The sequence below is a fragment of the Trichechus manatus genome, unplaced genomic scaffold (assembly GCF_000243295.1).
Source record: "Trichechus manatus latirostris isolate Lorelei unplaced genomic scaffold, TriManLat1.0 scaffold00048, whole genome shotgun sequence".
Lineage (NCBI taxonomy): Eukaryota > Metazoa > Chordata > Mammalia > Sirenia > Trichechidae > Trichechus > Trichechus manatus.
The window spans coordinates 1,576,128-1,594,969 of record NW_004443984.1 but is presented as its reverse complement, the minus strand read 5'-3'; positions in this window follow the sequence as shown (position 1 = coordinate 1,594,969).

The window sequence follows — 18,842 nt, the reverse complement described above, 5'->3', positions numbered from 1 at the left end:
CTTTCTTTTGGGATCTACCTTATGTGGGGTTCGATGAGCATCTTGGATAGATATCTTCTCATCTTTCGTGATATGAGGGAAGTTTTCTGCCAACAAATCTTCAACAATTCTCTCTGTATTTTCTGTTATCCCCCCTGTTCTGGTACTCCAATCACTCATAGGTTATTCCTCTTGATAGAGTCTCACATAATTCTTAGGTTTTCTTCATTTTTTAAATTTCTTTTATCTGATTTTTCCTCAGATAAGTTGGTGTCAAGTGCTTTTATCTTCAATCTCACTAATTCTGACTTCCATTGCCTTCATTCTGCTACTATGACTTTCTATTGAGTTGTCTAATTCTGAAATTTTATTGTTAATCTTCTGGATTTCTGATTGCTATCTATCTATGGATTCTTGCAGCCTGTTAAATTTGTCATTATATTCTTCTCTAATCTTCTTAAGTTCCTCTGTTGCTTTGTCTATGTGTTTCTTGGCTTGTTCTGCGTTTTGCCTGATCTTCCTGATCTCTTGAAGAGTTCCGTATATTAACCTTTTGTATTCTACCTCCAGTAATTCCAAGAAGTTCTCTTCCTCCGGAAAATTTCTTGATTCTTTGTTTTGGGAGCTTACTGAAGTCATCATGGTTTGCCTCTTTATGTGATTTGATATTGACTGTTATATCCGAGCCATCAATAAGTTATTATATTTATTTATTTTATGTTTGCTTACTGTGGCCTATCTTCTTGTTTTGATATGCCCAAATAGGCTGCCTGTGTGAGCTAGTTTGATTATCAGAGCCTTTGAAGCTTTAACGTCCTGTCACCAGGTCATTAGATCTGTTACTAGGTATGTGAACCCAGGAGTCCATTTACTTTTCTTGTGTGGATTCAGCTCAGGTGTCCAGGTAGTTGGTCACTAATTATGTGGTGCAGGCTCTCACCTACAGTCCTAGATGGGCAGAAGTGATTGGTGTAGGCACAGGTATCTGGCTGCAGTAGGGGGTCATGCACTGAGCAAGGCAGGGGGCTGATGACTGCCCCTGAGTGTCTGGGAGGAAAGCATGTCTCTGTTCCCTAGAGCACATTGTGGGTAGGTTTTGCAGATGGACTATGGGCACCCAGTGCTGTTGGCTGTGAGGACTGGGACGTACCAGTTATTCTTGGACCCCTGTCGCGGGTGGGTAGGTGGCATTGGTGGAGCCACCAGTCCTCAGGTGCCTAATGTGGGTAGGTGAGGACACTGCTTAATGGGCAGAGCTGTGTCAAATGTCACGAACCTACCACTTCACCATATAGCTGATACAGCTGAAGTTAGGCATCATGTATATACCCTATTATACTGTGGTAATGAGGGCCTAGGCTGTTGAAATGGGGCCACACATGTCTATGCAGGGGTGAAAGGCATTCAAAGTCCATGGACCCCTTATGCCTGTGCCTACCCTGAGTTCCTAGCTTAGGGGAGCTGGCAAATTATTATTTCCTGTTTGTTAACTTGTTCCCTCTCCAAGGCCAGGAGAATGACTCAGGGAGCATGATGGATCCTACTTCCGGCCCAGCGGAGTTGGCAATCGCTGAAGCTGGCCCTGGACCTTGTGCAAAGCAGAGAGGGTGTAGGTAAATGGGAGAGGGGTTTTTCCCAAAGAGGGTATTTTTTGATCCGCGCGGTAAGTGACGCATGTACTTATCTTTTGCCAATTGAGCACTTCTTTTCACTGATTCTGGAGGCCTGAGTAGACTGTCTGCCACTGGGTCTCTCCCGATGTGGAAAATGCCTCCCAAGCACCACTGCTTGCCTCACTGCATGCACCAGCTTCAGGGTGCCGGTTCCCACCAGGTTGGGTGTGACAGCTCCTCGCTGCTTCTGAACCGTCTCTCCCTCCCCCTGCCACTCAGTCCAGTTCCTCAACTTTGCCTTTGATGTTCAGGGCTCCTAGATTGTCATATATAACTGATTCACTTGTTTTTTTGGGTCTTTGTTGTAAGAGGGACCACAGGAAGCATCTGACTACCCCGCCATCTTGGCCCCGCCCCCTTAACCCTTACATTTTAGCATTAGAAATAAATAACCAAAAAAATGGTCTTTGATCCATTTTTAATTGATATTCGTATATGGTTTGAGATTAGGGTCCAACTTCATCCTTTTGCATATAGACATCCAGTTGTTCCAGTACCATTTGTTGAAAAGACTATTCTTTTCCCATTGAATGGTCTTGGCACATTTGTCAAAAATCAGTTGACCCTAAACAAATGGTTCTAATTCTGAACTCTCAACTCTATTCCACTAAACTATATGTCTACACTTGTGTCAGTACCACACTATCTTTATTACCTTTGCTTTGTAGGAATTTTTGAAATTTGAAAATGTGAGTCCCCAAACTTTGTTCTCCTTTTTCAAGATTGTTTGGCTATTCTGAGTGCCTTGCTATTCAATATGAATTTTAGAATTAGCCTATAAATTTCCACAAAATCAGTTGGGATTCTAATAGGAATTATGTTGAATCTGTAGATCAATTTCATATTATCATTTTAACAATATTAAGTCTTCCAATCCATGAACATGGGATACCTCTCCATTTGTCTGTTGTTGTTAGTTGCTGTTGACTCACCTCCGACTCATGACAACCTCATGTACATAAAAACAGTTGGTATGTTTGAGACCATTGTTGCAGCCACTGTGTATTTTGAGTGGCTTCCAACCTACTGCTCATCTTCTAGCACTTATCAGACAATATTCTGTTGCGATCCACAGAGCTTTCATTGACTAATTTTCAGACATAGATCACCAGGCCTTTCTTCCTAGTCTCTTAGTCTGGAAGCTCCACTGAAACCTGTCCACTATGGGTGATGCTGTTGGTATTTGAAATACTGGTGGCATAGCTTCCAGCATCTTAGCAACATGCAAGCCACCACAGTATGACAAACTGATAGACAGGTGGTAGTCCACTTAGATCTTCTTTAATTTTTTTTAACAATAGTTTGTTGTTTTCAGAGTATAAGTTTTGCACTTTTTAAAAAAACTGTGCTTTAGGTGAAAGTTTACAGTTCAAATTAGTTTCTCATTCAAAAATTTATACACAAATTGTTTTGTGACACTGGTTGCAATCCCCACAATGGGTCAGCACACTCCCCCTTTCCACCCTGGGTTCTACGTTTCCATTTGCCCAGTTTTCCAGTTTTTCTGTCTCTTCCCGCTTTCTTTTCCTTTTTTTTTTTTTTTGTTTATTCTCGTAGTTTAAATGAAAGTTTACATTTTAAGTTAGTCTCTCATACAAAAATATTGCTGTGTGACCCTAATTGCTCTCCCTGTACTGTGACAGCACACTCCTCCTTTCCACCCCTCATTTCCCATGTCCATTTCTTCCTGCCTTCTTGTCTTTGCTTTTGGGCAGATGTTGCCCATTTGGCTCATATACTTGATTGAACTAATAAGCACATTCCTCACTTGTGTTATTGTTTGTTTTACAGGGCTGTCTAATCTTTGGCTTAAAGGTGGAGTTCAGGAGTGGCTTCAGTCCTGAGTTAGTAGGGTGTCTGGGGGCTATAGTCTCAGGGGTTCCTCCATTTTCTGTCAGACCAGTAAGCCTGGTCTTTTTTTGTGAATTTGAATTTTGTTATACATTTTTCTCCTGCTCTGTCCGGGGCCCTCTATTGTGATTTCTGTCAGAGCAGTCGGTGGTGGCAGCCAGGCACCATCTAGTTCTTCTGGGCTGAGGGTGGTGGAGGATGTGGTCCATGTGGTCCATTAGTCCTTTGGACAATCTTTTCCTTGTGCCTTTGGTTTTCTTCATTGTCCTTTGCTCTGGATGGGATGGGACAAATAGATGTATCTTAGATGATCACTCACAAGCTTTTAAGACCCCAGACACTACTCACCAAAGTCAAATGTAGAACATTTTCTTTATGAACTATGCTATGCCAGCTGATCTAGATGTCCCCCGAAACCATGGTCCCCAGGCCTCAGCCCCAGTAACTTGTTCCCTTAAGGTGTTTGGATGTGTCTAGAAGCTTCTATGACATTTCCTTCATCAAGTTGTGCTGACTTCCCCTATATTGTGTTGCCTTTCCCTTTACCAAGTTAACACTTGTCTACTATCTGGTTAGTGACTTCCCTTCCCCACCCTCACCTCCCTTGTAACTGTCAAAGATTGTTTTTTTCTTTGTGTAAACCTTTTCTTGGGTTTTTATAATAGTGGTCTCAGTGAATATTTGTCCTTTTGTGATTGACTTATTTCACTCAGCATAATGCCCTCCAGATTGATCCATGTTGTGAGATGTTTCATGAACTCATCATTGTTCTTTATCATTGCATAGTATTCCACTGTGTGCGTGTACCATAATTTGTTTAGCCATTCACCTGTTGGTGGGCAATTAGGTTGTTTCCATCTTTTTGCTTTTGTGAACAATGCTGCAATGTACATGGGTGTACATATGTCTGTTTGTGTGATGGCTCTTATTTCTGTAGTGTATATGCTTAGTAAGCTTGCTTGATAATATGGTATTTCTTTTTCTAGCTTTTGAAGGAGGCTCCATGTCATTTTTCATAGTGGTTGTACCATTTTACATTCCCACCAGCGGTGCATAAGAGTTCCTATCTCCCCACAACCTCACCAACATTTGTTATTTTCTGGTTTTTTGATTAGTGCCAGTAATGTTGGGGTAAAATGGTATCTCATTGTAGTTTTTATTTGCATTTCTTTAATGGCTAGTGATCGAGAGCATTTCCTCATGTGTCTGTTAGCCAACTGAATATCTTCTTTGGTGAATTTTCTGTTCATATCCTTTGCGCATTTTTTAATTAGATTATTTGCCTTTTTGTTGTTGAGGTGTTGAACTATTCTATATATTTTGGAGATTAGACCCTTGTCGGATATGTTGCAGCCAAAAATTCTTCCCGGTCTGTAAGTTCTCTTTTTATTCTTTTGGTGAAGTCTTTTGATGAACATAAGTGTTTAAATTTTAGGAGCTCCTAGTTATCTCATTTATCTTCTGGTGTTTGTGCATTGTTAGTTACAGTTTGTATTCTATTTAAGCCATGTATTAGGGCCCCTAGCATTGTCCTTATTTTTTCTTCCATGATGTTTATCGTTTTAGGTTTTATATTTAGGTCTTTGATCATTTTGAGTTAGTTTTTGTGTATGGTGTGAGATATGGGTCCAGTTTCATTTTTTTACAGATGGACATCCAGTTTTTCCAGCACCATTTGTTAAAAAATACTGTCTTTTCCCCATTTAATGGACTTTGGTCCTTTATCTAAGATCAGCTGACCACAGGTGGATAGATTTGCATCTGGGTTATTGACTCTATTCCTTTGTTCTATGTGTCTGTCGTTGTACCAGTACCAAGCTGTTTTGACTACCATGGCTGTATACTGGATTCTGACATCAGGAAATGTGAGGCCTCCTACTTTGTTCTTTTTCTTCAGTAATGCTTTTCTTATTTGGAGCCTCTTTCACTTCCATATGAAGTTGGTGATTAGTTTTTCCATATCATTATTTGGATAAAGATTGCATTATATCTGTAGATCACTTTGGGTGGAACTGACATTTTCACAATGTTGAGTCTTCCTATCCATGAGCATGGTATGTTTTTCCATTTTTGTAGGTCTCTTTTGGTTTCTTACAGTAGCGTCTTGTAGTTTTCTTTGTATAGGTCTTTTACATCCCTGGTTAGAATTATTCCTAAGTATTTTATCTCTTTAAGGACTGTTATTAATGGTATTGTTTTCCTGATTTCCTTTTCAAAGTTCTCCTTGTTGGTGTATAGGAATGCAACTGATTTTTGTATGTTGATCTTCTATCCTGCTACTCTGTGAATCTTTCTGTTAGTTCCAGTAGTTGTGTTGTGAAATCTTTAGGGTTCTCTATATATAATATCATATCATCTGTGAATAGGTATAGTTTTACTTCTTTTTTTCCAATTTGGATGCCCTTTCTTTCTTTTTCTTGCCTTATTGCTCTAGCTAGATCTTCCAGCACAATGTTAAATATGAGTGGTGATAAAGGGAATCCTTGTCTTGTTCTTGTTCTCAGGGGGAATGCTTTCAGCCTTTTTCCATTGAGAATGATGTTGGCTATTGGTTTTGTATAAATGTCCTTTATTATGTTGAGGAATTTCCATTCTCTTCCTATTTTATTGAGAGTTTTTATCAGGAATGGGTGTTGGATTTTATCAAACACGTTTTCTGCATTGATTGAGATGATCATGTGATTCTTTTCTTTTGTTCTATTTATGTGGTGGATTATGTTGATTGATTTTCTAATGTTGAACCATCCTTGCACACCTAGTATGAATCCCACTTGACTGTTGTATTTTTTTTTTTTTTACGTCATGCTGAATTCTATTGGCTAGAATTGTTGAGAATTTTTGCATCTATATTCCTGAGAGATGTTGATCTGTAATTTTCTTTTTTTGTGGTGTCATTGCCTGGCTTTGGTGTCAGGGTTATGCTGGCTTCATAGAATGAATTAGTTAGTATTCCTTCCATTTCTATGCTCTGAAGTAGTTTGAATAGTACTGGTGTGAGCTCTTCTCTGAATGTTTAATAGAATTCTCCAGTGAAGCTATCCTGGACAGGGCTTTCTATTGTTCGAAGTTTTTTCTTTTTTTTATTACCTCTTCAATCTCTTCTCGTGTTATGGTTCTGTTCAGATTTTCTATCTCAGTTTGCGTTAGTTTAGGTAGGTAGTTTGTTTCTAGAAATTTGTCCATTTCCTTTAGGTTCTCAGATTTGTTGGAGTACAATTTTTTTTCCTCTTTTGTACACATATTGTTTTGTGATATTGGTTACCAACCCCATGACATGTCAACACGCTCCCCTTCTCAACCTTGGGTTCCCTATTACCAGCTTTCCTGTCTCCTCCTGCCTTCTAGTCCTTGCCCCTGGGCTAGTGTGTCCCTTTAGCCTCATTTTGTTTTATGGGCCTGTCTAATCCTTGGCTAAAGAGTGAACCTCAGGAATCACTTCATTTCGAGCTGAAAGGTGTCTGGGGGCCATACTCTCGGGGTTTCTCCAATCTCTGTTGGACCAGTAAGTTTGGTCTTTTTTTTCGAGTTAGAATTTTGTTCTACATTTTTATCCAGCTCTGTCCGGGACCCTCTATTGTGATCCCTGTCAGAGCAGTCAGTGGTGGTAGCTGGACATTGTCTAGTTGTGCTGGACTCAGTCTGGTGGAGGCTGCGGTACTTGTGCTCCATTAGTCCTTTGGACTAATCTTTCCCTTGTGTCTTTGGTTTTCTTCATTCTCTCTTGCTTCCAAGGGGGTGAGACCAGTGGAGTATCTTAGATGGCAGTTCACAAACTTTTAAGACCCCAGATGCTACTCACCAAAGTAGAATGTAGAACATTTTCTTTATAAACTATATTATGGCAATTGACCTAGATGTTCCCCGAGACCATGGTCCCCATAGCCCTCACCCCAGTAATTCAGTCCGTCAGGGAATTTGAATGTGTCTGTGGAGTTCAGTTTTTCATAGTATTCTCCTACGGTCCTTTTTATTTCAGTTGAGTCTGTTGTAGTGTCTCCCATCTAATTTCTTATTTTGGTTATTTGCTGCTTCTCCTGTTTTTCTTTGTCGGTTTGGCCAGTGGTTTGTCACTTTTGTTGATCTTTTCAAAGAACCAACTTTTGGTCTTGTTGATTCTTTCTATTGTTTTTCTGTTCTCTATTCCATTTATTTCTGCTCTAGTCTTTATTATTTCCTTTCTTGTGGTGTCTTTGGGCTGCTTTTGCTGTTCTCTTTTTATTTTTTCAAGTTGTAGGGCTAACATTTTCTTTTGGGCCTGTTCTTTTTTGATGTGTGCATTTATTGCTATAAATTGACCTCTGAGAACTGCCTTTGCCGTGTCCCAAAGGTTTTGGTGTGATGTGTTTTCATTCTCATTTGATTTGAGGAATTTTTTATTCCCTCTTTGATTTCTTCTATTACCCAATTGTTTTTAAGAAAGGTGGTATTCAGTTTCTGTGTGTTTGATTTTTTTTTTCCTTGCTCTTCCTGTTACTGATTTATACTTTTATAGCATTGTGATTGTCATGGATTGAATTATGTCCCCCAAAAAATGTGTGTATCAATTTGGCTGGGCCATGATTCCTGGTATTGTGTGATTTTCCTATATGTTGTAAATCCTGCCTCTATGATGTTAATGACAGAGGATGGGTGGCAGTTGAGTTAGTAAGGCAGGAGTCAGTATACAAGCTTGGATTGTGTCCTGAGGCAATCTCTTGAGATGTAAAAGAGAGAAGTGAGCAGAGAGACAGGGGGACCTCATACCATGAAGAAAGCAGTGCCAGGAGCAGAGCGCGTCCTTTGGACCAGGGTCCCTGTGCCGAGAAGCTCCTAGTCCGGAGAAACAATGATGAGAAGGTCGAGAGAGAGAAAGCCTTCCCCTGGAGCTGACACCCTGAATTTGGACTTGTAGCCTACTTTACTGTAAGGAAATAAACTTCTTTTCGTTAAAACCATCCACTTGTGGTATTTCTGTTATAGCAGCACTAGACGACTATGACAGTGATCAAAGAGAATGCTTTGTGTTACTTCAATGTTTTGGATTTTATTGAGGGTTGCTTTGTGGCCTAAAATGTGGTCTATTCTGGAGAATGTTCCATGTATATTGGAAAAGAATGTATACTTTGCTGCTGTTGAGTGTAGTATTCTATATATGTCTGTGAGGTCAAGTTAGTTGGTTTTGATCTTTAGATCTTCTGTATCTTTGTTTAGTTTCTTTCTAGATATTCTGTCCTTTACCAAGAGTGGCGTGTTGAAGTCTCCTATTACGGTGCAACTATTTGTCTTTTCGATGCTGTTAGTATTTATGTATTTTGGAGCCCTGTCCTTGGGTATGTAGATATTTATTAAGGTTTTGTCTTCTCGGTGGATTGTCCCTTTAATCATTATATAATGTCCTTCCTTGTCTTTTATGGTTGATTTTGCCTTATAGTCTATTTCATCTGAGATTAGTATTGCAATTCCTGCTCTTTTTTGGTTATTGTTTGCTTGATATATTTTTTCCATCTTTTGATTTTTAATATATTTATGTCTTTGTGTCTAAAGTGTGTCTCTTGTAGACAGCATACTGATAGGTCATGTTTTTTAATCTATTCTGCCACTCTCTGTCTCTTTATGCGTGCATTTAAGCCATTTACATTTAGCGTGATTATTGATAGGTATGAGTTTATTGCTGTCATATTGTAGTGCTTTTTTTGTGATGCTGACATTTTCTTTGTTCCTCTTACTTTCTTGGGCTGAGTTCCTTTTGTTTGTGGATCTTTTCTTTTGTTATTATAGATTTTGTGTTTACTGTGTCTTTATGTTTTTCTTCTTTTTTATTTTGATGAGTAGGTTTGTTAACTTTCTTTGTGGTTACCTTGAAATTTACCCTTATCTTCCTAAGTTTGAACCAGTCTTTTATTACTTGATATCACCTTGACTTCCTCTGTATCTACACTGTTTATTCTCCCCTTTTATTATTTTGACATTGTCATCATTTACAGATTGACATTTCTGTTTACCTGTTTTAAGTCTTTTAGCTTTGTTTTATTATTGAGAGCTCTTTACTTAGGTTGGTATCTGGCTGATGCTGTCCTGTGTCCTAGACTCAGGTTATTGTCTAATGTTGTTGGTTCTCTAGCCGAAGGACTCCCTTTGATATGTCTTGTAAGTTTGGTTTGGTTTTCACAAATTCCCTTATTTTCTGTTTATCTGGAAATGTCCTAATTTCACCATCACATTCGAGAGAGAGTTTTGCAGGATATATTATTCTTGGTTGGCAGTTTTCTTGTCTTCCAAGGTTTTATATCTGTCATCCCATTGCCTTCTCACCTGCATAGTTTTTGCCAAGCAATCAGAGCTTAGTGTTATTGTTTCCATTTTGTAAGTGACTTTTAATTTTTCTCAAGCTGCTCTCAGGATTCTTGCTTTGTTCTTAGTTTTGTCAGGTGTGATTATGATATGTCTTGGTGACTTTCTTTTGGGATCTATCCTATGTGGGGTTCATTTAGCTTCTTGGATGATCAGCTTTTCGCATTTCATGATACTTGGGAAATTTTTTGCCAGTAAATCTTCATCAATCTTCTCTGTGTTTTCCATTTTCTCCCTCTGTTCTTGAGCTCTGATCACACACAAATTTTTCCTCTCAGCTGTGTCCCACATAATTCTTAGGTTTTCTTCATCCTTTTCTCTGATTTTTCCTCAAAGTAGCGTCCATGAATTTGTCTTCAAGCCTGCTGATTCTGTCTTCCATTGTTTCAAGTTTGCTCCTAAAACTTTCTATTGAGTTGTCCATTTCTGAAATTTTGTTATTTATCTTTTAGATTTCTAATTACTGTTTTTGTATGATTTCTAAGTGTTTATTTATTTTGATGTTTTGTTTTTGTATTATTTTCCTAAATTCTTCTATTACTTTGTCTGTGTTTTCCATGATTTTCTCTATTTTTTCCTTTGTTTTGTCTGTGTTTTCCTTGATCTCTTTTCTAATCTCTTAGAGAGCCCTAAATATTAGTCTTTTGAATTCCATATCAGGTAGTTCCACTGCCTTTTCTCCTACTGAGAGGTTACCTGATTTTTTATTTTGGTCACTTGCTGCAGCCATCTTATCTTGTTTTTAATATGTTTTTGATATTGTCTGCTGTCTCTGAGACACTAAGGTATTATTTTCTTTATTTATTGGCTGTGTGTTCATTTATCTCATCCTGCTTTTTGTTTTGTTTTGATATGTCAGGGCAGGTGGACCAGGTGTGCTTTGCTGCTTGCTCATCTGTGGGCATGATAGTTCCCACCACCTTGTCTGTATGGGCAGGGCAGTGGCAGGCAGGGCAAGCCTGCTTTGCTGTACACTGGTTTGATGAGGTGGCTGAGGGCTGACTGGGTGAACGGATGCTGTCTGCCCCCTGATGTTGATCCAGTGGTGTGGGAGCATTCACAGCCCCTCGCAAGATGGGCAGGGGTGTTAGATGGGGAGTGGTACTGGCTTACTTCCCAGCATTCAGCAGCTGGTCGAGTGGTTGGAGGGGGAAGGGGGGCACGGGCTTGATGGTGCAGTGGCCTGAGCTCCAAGGATGTTCTAGCTGCAGTGGTGTGACAAGGGCCAGCCAGAAGTGGTCAGTCTAGCTAAAGATTTGTCAATTTTGTTGTTTTTTTCAAAGAATCAGCTTTTGGTTTCATTGATTTTCTCCATTGTTTTTCTATTCTCTATTTCATTTATTTCCACTCTAATCTTTATTGTTTTCTTACTTCTATTTGCCTTAGGTTTATTTTACTCTTCTTTTTCAAGTATCTTAAGGTAGATGGTTATATTGATTTGAAATCTATTTTCTTAATATAGGCATTTACAGCTATAAATTTCCTTCTAAGCCCTGCTTTAGCTGCATCCCATAAGTGTTGGTATGTTATGGCTTCATTTTCATTCATCTCAAATTATTTTCTGATTTTCCTTTTGATTTCTTCTTTGACCCATTATTATTTATGGGCGTGTTGTTTAATTTCCACATATTTGTGAGTTTCCTTTTTTTTTTCCCTGTTATTTATTTCTAATATCATTCCATTGTGGTCAGAGAACATATTTTGTATTGTTTCGACTCTTTTAAATTTATTGATGTTTGTGTTATGGCCTAGTATATGGTCTATCCTGTAGAATATTCCATGTTCACTTGAGAAAAATGTATTTTCTGCTGTTTTTGGATGGCGTGTTTTATAGATGTCTTTTAGGTCTAGTTGGTTTATAGTGTTGTTCTGATTGTTTTTGACAGCTTAATGGTTGCTTCGGTAGATGGACTGATTTGTGGAGCTCCTATTTCACCATTTTCAATCACTGGGCTGCTTTTTAAAAATTCAAATTTCTAGCCCCTACCACAGATCTCATGAATCAGAATATTGAAGAAAGATACAGGATTATGCATTTTAACAAGTTCCCAAATATTTCTTATGCTCCAGAGCTGCCATTAATGTGATTCAGCTCTAAAAAGGGTCTGCTTTGCAAATTTTCAATTCTTGAGAAAAACTCAGGTCTAGCTTTCATCAGAGACTCACCCCTACTCTAAAAGGCCATGGCTAGGTGATTATGATTATAGTGCAGTCCCAGTTGTGGGGGGCAGAGGGGACCACTAATGTATATATGGGACAGTTTCCAGAAGAGGGAATATGACACAGACAAATATTTCAAGAGTTGTGTACTGCGGCCATTAACTCAAAGATCCTGATGGAATTTATTCTTAATGTTTGTCATCATTTCTCATGACTATGCTCCCATGTTTAATAAAGAACTAAACGTGACTTATCACTTCAGAAGAAAGTGTTACTTGGCCTAGTGTATCTTTTTCCATTTTCCCAATGGATTGAGACAGGAAGATCCTGGCACTCCCATAAGTGGCTCTAATGATGTTGCTCATGTTTTTCTAGTTGGTGTCTCTAAGTTTCTCATCCCACTCTCTACATCTGCATCCCAAGAAACCTAAAGTTAGTTAGCTCTTGTGAGAAAGATGTAATGCACTGAAAAATCACCTGGTCTGTGAAAGACGTGGAATTCTTCTAGGAGTATATAATTCATTTATTAAAACAAATATTTATTGAATGCCTACTGTGTGCTAGGCACTGTGCCAGGTGCCAGGGACACAATAGAAAACCAAACAAAGTCCTGCCCTCATGGAGCATACAGTGTGTGAGAGAGGCAAAAAATAAGTGTTTATGTAAGAGGGAAGAAAAACAAAGCAGCGTAAGCAGACATATAGTGACTGGAGATGAACTATTTTATACAATATGGTCTGATAAGTTTGTCCCCTTATGACTGAACTGATAAGGGAGAGACTTGAAAGATATCATAGCATGAGCTATTAAGATAACAGAGCATTCTAAGCTGAGGCATAATAACAAGGGCAAAGGCCCTGAGATAAGAGTGGCTTGACATTGTTAAAGAACAGCAAAGTGGTCAGTATAGCTGGAGCTAAAGTGAGCAAGAGGGAGAGAAGCAGGAAATAATGAGTGAGAGCCATATGTAAAGTGCATATTCTATGACAAAATTTCCATTTCTGGACATTATATCACATTTTGTTTAATGCAAATTGGCTGACTTTGGCCTGGTCTTATCAAGAAAAATAACATCCTGAGTCAATGAATGAAGAACTGAATGAGGTGGTTAAAAAAGCCCAGATAGTGTAATGAGAAACCCTGGTTCTAATTCCAGTTGTGCCTTGCTTTATGCTTTGACCTTGAGCAAGGGTGTGTGTAAGCAAGGGTGAACAACAGTGGAGGTAGGTGAAGGTGGTAGGAAGGAAGTAAAGGTGAAAGAAAAGGCACAGGACCATCATGGGAGTTTGAATACCATGTTAAGGAATCTGCACTTGACCTTGTCCAGAGGTATGAAACTCAGGTATCTATGGAGGCCAGGCAGATGATGTAAATGAGCCAAGTGGCCCAAGTGTGGGAGCTGAGAACTGGAGAATATAATCTCAGCTACTCAGGCTGATGGTCCCTGGAATGCAGGCCCAGTGTTGCCGTATCTTCATGTTTTACATAAATTGAGGATTTTATGTGAAATCTGATTTTTAAATCTTAGCAACTTATTTTTTTTTTACACCCTGAGTTCTGAACAACATATATCAGCAGACCAAATATGACCCTTTGTATGTCCAACCACAGCCTGGGCAATGAGAAGCCATGAACGATTTTAAACCCAGTATTGACTTGGTCCTACTATTTTCAGTTGTCTTTGCTTATCTGAGATATTTATATTTGCTTCTGATTCTTCACCTGATTGATCTTGGCAGCCAGATTTTTTACATTATTCAGCTCTATACCCTCCCCCAAAGCACAGTTCCAGGTTCAACCATCTTAGCCGTCAATAATGTTCACAGAAATAAACTTAAAAATGTTTTTACAGTTAGCATCAAGAGTCTTAAATATGTTTGTTCATAGCCTTCAACTCATGAGTTTTCTTCTAGGAATTTAACCTAAGGAACTAATCAGGAATATATAATGCAATTATTTTTATATAAGATTTTTATCTCATCTTGATGTATAATAGTGAAAAATTGGGAAGAAAACCCTAAATGTCCAGTAATAAGGATTAATCACCAAATTATAGCACACATATACAATCTGCAACCATTGCAAATTATGTTTAAAGAATAATATTTAATATTATGAAAATTATCATAAAATGTACTAAGTGGAATAAACAGGCTATACAATTATATATCAATTGTGAGAAAAATAAGCATAAAGATAGAATAAATATATATTAATATATTGTATGTAGTCTAATAAATACATATTAATAAGTTGTTGTTGATAGGTGTGGTCGAGTCACTTCTGACTCATAGCAACCCTATGTACAACAGAGTATATGCAAATAGTAAAAATCAACATGTAAGAGTGGTTCTCTCTGGACAGCGGAATTAGGATTTGAAGGTTCTATTTTTTCCCTCTCTTTAGAAGGATTTTTTTTAAATCAGAAACTTAACACATGGGGTCGCTATGAGTTGTAATTCAGTCTGTGGCAGCTGGTAGTAATAATACGTCTTGGCATTAAAAAAATCAAATTTAGAAGAGTATAAAGAGTCTTAAAACTTCTCCATTCTTCCTCCGCCCAGGAGGTAATCAGTGTTAACAGTTTGTTGCAAACTGTGCATCTTTCCAGACTTTTGTTTCCTCTGTGTAATTATGTACACATCTATGAGATCGTTCTATATGTATCATTGTGCAACTTGTTTTTTTGTTTTAACCTAACCTTAAATCCTGCCCACCTTTCCATTTCGGGCCATTGCAGAGTACGTAGAGCTACCTCTTTCTGTTTCTTTGCTACGTGATGTTCCATTGTGTGAACGAGTCCGTTTATGACTTGAACCAGTCCCCGTTGATGGGCATTTTAGACCCTTCCAATTTTATGCTTTTACAACAAAAGAGCAACGAACAGGAGTAAATACCAGCTCAGGATAGAAAGCCTGAAAAACATCAAAAAACACAAAGGGGAGAAATATCATTTAGGGTAATTTCTTTTTTACCTTTATACTTTTCTGTATTTTCCAAATTTTCTACAATAAATATAAATCACTTACAATTTTGAGGAGAAAACAAAACTAAAACCAAACGTTCATTAAAAAGGCAACGAGGAAAAAAAGAAACTTAAAGCGGACAGGGGCAGTCCCGACCCCGTCACGCGAAGGTGGGGCTGGGCGGAGGGAAGGGCGGGGCGCCGCAGTCCGCACCAATCAGAGCCCGGTTGATAGGCAGAGTCAGGAGAATTTAGAGACACTCCCCGCCCAGCAAACAACCTCAATTAGCTTCCGTAACCAGCCTGGAAACCAACCCTGGCCTATCCTGCGCCCCGCTGAAGGCTGCTACTGGCTGCCAGAAAACCCTGCCCATCTTCCTACTGATTGGCCGTCGTCGCTTACGTGAGAGGAGCCTGTTGCTGAGCAAAAACGAGTGCTGCGGCTTTCGCTGAGGAGAGAAATTAGGACTGCAAACGTACTGGGCGCCCTTGGGTCAAAAAAGCAACAATATTAGCCACCATTTACTAAGTTCCTGCTAAATGCCAGGCTCTGTGCTCCAAACTTAAATATTAATAGTAATGGCCACCTCTCCTTAGCACTGGCAGTCACTAGACTAGACGTTTTAAAATAAGAACAACACTTAAACTCTGCATCAAGCCTTGTTAAGGGATTTGTTGTATTCATTAGCTCTCATCCTCATTGCAACAGCGCTGTGAGGTAAACTTTATAGCCCACTATACACAGGAGGAAACAGGTTCAGAGAAGTGACGTGACTTGCCCAGGTTCACACAGAAAGGGTTAGAACTAGAACCTTCAACTCAGATATCCTGACTCCACTCCCAGTCTTTTTTTTTTGGAGTGACAAGGAAGTCTTTACGGGGTAGGGCGAGGTGGGACAAGATGGTGGCAAGGGCCAGGGGTATTGTTCCAGGGACAGGCCTCAGAGTAGCTCTGTGGGGATGTATAGGGCCTCTAAGAGTGGAAAGGAGGGGGAAAAGAGAGGGGAATACACCGGAGCAAAGAGAGAAGTTGTTCTTTCTGGAAATGTAAGGCTCTTGGGGCAGACTATTATGGTGCAAGTAGCTCTGGACTGGGGGCCTGGACCCCAGGGTTCTAGTCTCTGCTCTGTGGCCATCTTGCTTGGTGACCTTGGGCAAATTCTTTCCTCTCTCTCTATCTCAGACTTCCAGTCTGTAAGAAAAGGGAGTAAACCAACCCAATGGGAAGTGTATCCAGGCTGTAAAGTCTTTTGGGAGTCTGGTCCCGCCAGCAGCAGGGGAATCCTCTGCAACCACACCGTCTTTATTTAGCTGTCGTCTGGCCTCTTTCCAGGACCTCCCGGCGGTGACATGGAACTTGACAATCCTATAAACTCAAAACTGTTTGGGGTAACCCTCAAGCCACCTCTTTTACAAGCCCTTTCTGGCTGAGCTGTAGCAGGGTCCGGCCTGCAGGGGGCGCTGAGGGCTCACTTAGTCGACAAAACAACCAGCTGGTCTGTTTTCATATTTATTCAGAGGGGATAAGCTTTTTCAAACTTGAAGGTTTTTGTTCTTAGTATTAAGTCGAGGAAACAGAATTATATGCATTGCCCAGTACTCTCCATAGTGACTCTTGAGAGTTAATTTCTGAAGCTAATTTCAATTCTTTGCTTTGCAAATGAGGAAATAGATCCTAAAAGCTGAAAAAATTCACAGCTAAAAACTAGCACTTGAGTTTCCTGATTCCTGGGCGGTACTCCTTCTGTCCCATTTTACCCAGGAGATAGTTGGCTTCTTCTCCAAGGGTCTGTGGAGGCTGCCCCCTAATGCACAACTCCAGGAGACAATGCCAACCGTGCTTCTGAAGCTAAGCTTGCCGATTCTGGACCTGTCAGCTAGGTGAGGGAAGGACCTCCCTCAGCATGTAGCACAATGCCTGCTTAATGAGTAATTAAAAAGAATGAATATGTGAATAAACCATGGAAGGTGGGTCACCTTTGGCTTTATCAAACCAGATAGGATTTGGCTTCTTTCCTGAAAGCTCCCCCAGGGCCAGAATTGTGTTCTGAGCTGAGGGTAGGAGTGAGGAGAGACAAAAACAATATGAAGAATTAAAAAATGACATCTGGGGTGATAAACCACTGCCCCAAGAATGGTCAAGATACAAGGTCATTGTAGTAACATGATCCCAGAATATGGGATTGGAAAATTCATCGAGGAAGAATGAAAATAGAACAGATAAGGAATCTCGTTAGAGTCTGAGAGGGGGTCTGAGACTGAGGACACCTCTGAAATATTTCAAGCCAAATCTAGATGTATCTTCAGGACTGGAATATGATCGAGGAATAAAAAAGCTTTGGCCAATGGGTGGCCTCAATATAACTGTTGCAAGAGAGTATGGCAACAGGAGGAGATCTTTACTGAACCCAAAGCACAAGATGAGGAGACGGAAACACAAGGGGTGGAAGAGGAGGACTGTGTCCAGCCTGTGTCACCAGGCCACACCTCACTGGGCTGGAAGCTTCACTACTGGATTTCCGGAGCCCAGCACAGTACCTGATATACACTAACCAGTTGTCATTGAGTCAGTTCCGACTCATGGTGACCTCATGTGTGTCAGTGTAGAACTGTGCCCTGTAGTGTTTTCAATGTGCTTATTTTTTGGAAGTATATTGCCAGGCCTTTCTTCCAAGGCACCTCTGGCTGGACTCAAACCACTAACCTTTCAATTAGCAGCCAAGTGCATTAACCATTTGTACCCTCAGGGACTCCTGGTATACACTAGATGGTCAATAAAATTTACTGAATGAAAGAGGGAGGGAAGAATCCAGAACCCTAACCAGCAGGTTTGCCCTGAATAGAGCCAGTTCAATGATTCACCTTTTCACTGGTTCCTTTTGGTCAGATTCCAGCTGTCCTAGTCACCTTCAGATGGTAACTTGGCTTTTCATGGAGACTTTCCCACAAGAAGGGATGTGCTGGCCCAACAAGTATATGCCACCTGACAGTTATGTTTTTGCTCCTAATTATATATTAGAATTCTGCTTTAAGCATAAGTTTCTTATACCAGCATACTTCTTACATGTTCACTTCCATCTTAATTAGTGGCACAGTGGTGTTTCTGCTTTGGAGTCATTCCTGCCTGGGTTTGAATCCTTGCTCAACCTACTATAAGCTGTCTGACCTTGGTCAATACACTTCTTGAGTCTCACTTTCCTTATCTGTCAAATGGGAGCATAATGCCAACCTCAGGAAGTTGTGGTGAGAGTTACATGAGACAACGGATATATCCTGTACCAGTGTTAGTGTCCCTGCCTCTTCCAATCTTTCCTTCCTTGTGGAGACTGGGTCACAAAAGAGTGTCCACTTTAGAATATCAGTATCTCTGCTTTTCCTTTTCACAAAATTACTAACTTTATAAGAGAAACCATGGGAATGATTTAGTCACTTCTTCGAAGATTCTGAAGGCTTAGTCTACAGAGGGGCGTAATTAAAATTCATTACTTCAGAATATTTACTGAGGATCCATTATATGCTAGTAGGGAATACAGAGACAATTAGACAGTTTCTGCCTTAAAGGAGCTCTGGCACAGCCTGGTGCAGTCGAAAGAAGATATTGTCTGACCTTGGACAAGCAATTTTACCATTTTGAGCTTGCTCCCTCACTTTGTAAAAGTAATCGATAACGTATTCCATTGTTAGCTGGAGGAGGGGGTAAACATATAGACATGATAACAAGGCTGTATCCAGTTTAGAAACCAGTAGTATAAAGAGATAGAAACAATGTGTTGTAGGAGTTGAGTAGGAGAGATTACCTTTAGCTAGGCTGAAAAAGCAACACCTTCTAGGGAAGTAGTAGTTGGAAGCCTTCATTCAGGCCACAAACATGTACTGAAGGCATT